Source organism: Bos indicus x Bos taurus, chromosome 27 (genome assembly GCF_003369695.1).
Source record: "Bos indicus x Bos taurus breed Angus x Brahman F1 hybrid chromosome 27, Bos_hybrid_MaternalHap_v2.0, whole genome shotgun sequence".
NCBI classification, from domain to species: Eukaryota; Metazoa; Chordata; class Mammalia; order Artiodactyla; family Bovidae; genus Bos; species Bos indicus x Bos taurus.
Window position 1 is genome coordinate 15235749 of NC_040102.1, and position 4168 is coordinate 15239916.

Sequence of the window (4168 nt, forward strand, 5' to 3'; positions counted from 1 at the left end):
ATTTTCCTCTGATGCAAAACCAAAGATTCGACTACAGCACAGAGACCGATGTGTTAAAAGGTCACGAAGAAGTGTGAGACCCGCAGCATGTGATGTACAAGCTGGAGGGCCACTGACACTACACTGATGCTGAGGAACACACCTAAAATAACACTTCAGAACACAGTGGCACCAATGTGACAGCTGCCAGGTACGCCTTCAAGCACCTCCCTTAGGATGGACTTACAGTCTCTACACTTTGGTATGGGCAAGATTACAATTCTTTGGAAGAATACAGAGTTTACACTTTTCAAAGCTCATAGAAGAATTTTAAGGCCAAGACACAGTGGGGTTCATTTCTCTTAACTCCCAGGGACAAAGCTGGTACATTGCTCAAAACCGCATTAAGCTTCTTCATTCAAATCCCACCCCAAACTTGTGACTTCCTACATTGAAGTTCCTCCCATCAATTCAAGTAGATCAGGTCAATTTGACCCCTGGGCAAAGTGTCTGAGTATGACCCAGTCCAATCAGCCTGGCCAAACTTACTTTAGCAGATAAAAAAACTTCTATAAGTCACTTTGTATATATCAGTGATGATAAAGTGTATTTATCACTTTGTATTTATCAGTCAAAAGGGTATTGTTAACTACCAGTCGTCCAATTGACGTTTGGTGAAATTTCAATCTTCCTCTAACCTTCTGGGGAATAGAATCTCCAAATTCAACACCATGGTTCATGTAAGTGTGGAGCTGGAAGCCTGTAATCCAGGGCAAAATTATTCTGCAACAGTTTGGACAAAACTGTGTTGAAATTTATCTAATGGTCAGTAAGCCGGCCCTCAAAGACTAACACAGCCAAGTTACAAACGGTTCAGAAAAATCTGTATCAACATTACTGCCAAAACTAGAACAATCCCACTTATAGGAGACCTTCAAATTCCCACTCTTCTTTCCTGTGTTCAATATCAATATAGTATCAAGAGTCAGTTTCAACCCTTCAGCCAACTTATTCTATAAAGAAGTCTCTGTCCCGAGAAATTTTTCATTTTAGAGTGTAAGTAAGCCCATAGGTAGGCTTTCCAGGTGGCTCAGTGGTAAAGAATGGCGCCCGCCAATGCAAGAGATGCAGGAGATGAGGTTCAACCCCTGGGCCGGGAAGATCCCCTGGTGAAGGAAACCCACTCCAGTATTCTTAACAAATATTTTAAACATAATTTTATTTATTTATTTATCTGGGCTGTCTGGGTCCTCACTGCTATGTGGGTTTTTTCTCTAGTCATGGGGTGTGTGGGTTTCTTACTGTGGTGGTTTCTCTTGTTGCAGAGTATGGGCTCTAGCGTGCTTGGATTTCAGTAGCTGCAGCACGTGGGCTCAATACCTGTGGCTCCTGGGTTCTAGAGCACAGTTGCTCCTCAACATGTGGGATCTTCCCAGATCAGGGATTGAATCCATGTCTCCTGCATTGGCAGGTGGATTCTTTAGCACTGAGGCACTAGGGAAGCCCCACTCCAGAATTCTTCCTGGGAGAATCCCATGGACAAAGGAGCATGGTGGGCTATAGTACATGAGATGGCAAAGAGTCTGACGCGACTGAGCATACGCACATACACAAGCCCATAGTTGCTGATCTTATATTTGGTTTCTAGCTTTCCTGATGCTTTTCCTGCATCAGTGTGAGCATGACCAGAAGGAGAAAAGTCCCCTCCATTACAAAACTTGTCTCTCATATATATTCAACTATACCAAACCCGTATCCTCTGATGAAGACATGCATCCTTGGCAGCTTTTCCTGGGTCACAGTAAATCAGTGTGTTATACATACTTCCAACCAGAGGGCCTGTCTCCATTCTGCAGGGGCATCCTCAATGTTAAACCATTCTTGCATTCTTGAAATAGTCCAATATAGTCATATTGCATTCACTAGACATTACTGAATTTGTTTTGCTAATAGTTGATTTAATTTTTTTTTTTTACAATTTTATACAACATTATGTTGTATTCCCTGTAATTTTCTTATCTTATAATGTTCTCGACAGGTTTTGGTATCAATATAACACTGGCCTCAGAAAACAAGATGGAAAATGTTATTTAAAGGATAATTCTTAATTTTTATACATGGAGGGATCTTCAAATGCTCTTTTTTAGCATTTATTTCTAATACAATTCCACTTCTGCCAGACAGGAAACTTTATGTAATTTCAGTCCTTTGATATGGGTTGAGATTTTTTATTAAAACCCAACATCTGGTAATTTTTTATAAAGATTTCAAGTATACTTCAAAAAATTAAATTTGCAGTGTTAGAGGAAATATCCTTTGCATATCAGTTAGGTCAAATTTGTTAATTTCAGGTTCAAATCTATATTTTTCTTCTCCTTAATGAGAAAGGTATGTTAAAATTTCACACTATAGCTGTAGACTTATCTATTTCTCCCAGCAATTAGGTTAATTTTTGCCTCATACATTTTAAGGCTAAGTTACTAAATGTATGCAAAATTTTTAAGTACATAGTGCTGTAGAACACAAATCTGGTATATGAAAACTGAAAACCAGGTCTAGAAAGGCTGTGTTCATCAGTTCACTCAATCATGTCTGACTCTTTGTGATCCCGTGGACTGCAGCACACCAAGCTTCCCTGTCTGTCATCAACTCCCAGACCTTACTCAAACTCATGTCCATCGAGTCAGTGATGCCATCCAACCATCTCATCCTCTGTCGTACCCTTCTCCTCCTGCCTTCAATCTTTCCCAGCCTTAGGGTCTTTTCCAATGAGTCAGTTCTTCACATCAGGTGTCCAAAGTTTTGGAGTTTCAGTTTCAGCATCAGTCCTTCCAATGAATATTCAGGGTTGATTTCCTTTAGGATGGACTGGTTGGATCTCCTTGCAGTCCAAGGGATTCTCAAGAGTCATCTCCAACACCACAGTTCAAAAGCATCAATTGTTCAGCGCTCAGCTTTCTTTATAGTCCTCTCACATCCATACATAACTACTGGAAAAACTATAGCTTTGACTAGACAGAGCTTTGTTGGCAAAGTAATGTCTCTGCTTTTTAATATGCTGTCTAGGTTGGTCATAGCTTTTCTTCCAAGGAGCAAGCATCTTTTAATTTCATGGCTGCAATCACCATCTGCACTGATTTTGGAGCCCAAGAAAATAAAGTCTGTCACTGTTTCCATTGTTTCCCATCTATTTGCCATGAAGTGATGGGACCGGATGCCATGATCCTAGTTTTCTGAATGTTGAGTTTTAAGCCAACTTTTTCACTCTCCTCTTTCACTTTCATCAAGAGGCTCTTCAATGTTCTTACAAGCCATTAAAATACGAAGCCAAAAGGTAAGTGAAAATGCATAGACTTCGCTCTCAAAATAGGATATATTTCTCTTAATCTCACTTTCTGACTCAGTGTCTCCTTTATGGGTTTCTTTTCATGAATTATGATGATATAGTTTGATGAAATCATCCAGTGGTTTGATCCAGAAACCCTCTCCTTGTTTTGAGCTATCTTGAGTTGGCTTGAAGAAAGGTATGAAATCCCCAAACAAATGAATTATCAGTTGTAATTTGTTTAATTAAAAACTAAATATATACCAGAAGAGATTAATGGATATCTGATGGGGTGCTGTAAAACCAAACAATACAAGAGTGTACTCTTTCTAAAAAGTTTGGAAATCTTTGCGTTATCTCAGTTCAGTTCAGTTCAGTTGCTCAGTCGTGTCCGACTCTGCGACCCCATGAATCACAGCACGCCAGGCCTCCGTCCTTCACCAACTCCCAGAGTTCACTCAGACTCACGTCCATCGAGTCAGTGATGCCATCCAGCCATCTCATCCTCTGTCATCCCCTTTTCCTCCTGCCCCCAATCCCTCCCAGCATCAGAGTCTTTTCCAATGAGTCAACTCTTCGCATGAGGTGGCCAAAGTACTGGAGCTTCAGCTTTAGCATCATTCCCTCCAAAGAACACCCAGGACTGATCTCCTTCAGAATGGACTGGTTGGATGGATCTCCTTGCAGTCCAAGGGACTCTCAGGAGTCTTCTCCAACACCACAGTTCAAAAGCATCAATTCTTTGGTGCTCAGCTTTCTTCACAGCCCAACTCTCACATCCATATATGACTACTGGAAAAACCATAGCCTTGACTAGACGGACTTTTGTTGGCAAAGTAATGTCTCTGCTTTTCAATATGCTAT

At 40.7% G+C, this 4168-nt stretch overlaps 1 pseudogene; it reads right to left on the reverse strand.

The window, feature by feature from the left end:
* Positions 1-393: 393 nt before the first annotated feature.
* Positions 394-1801, reverse strand: LOC113885075 (annotated as a pseudogene).
* Between the last annotated feature and the right edge of the window lie 2367 nt (positions 1802-4168).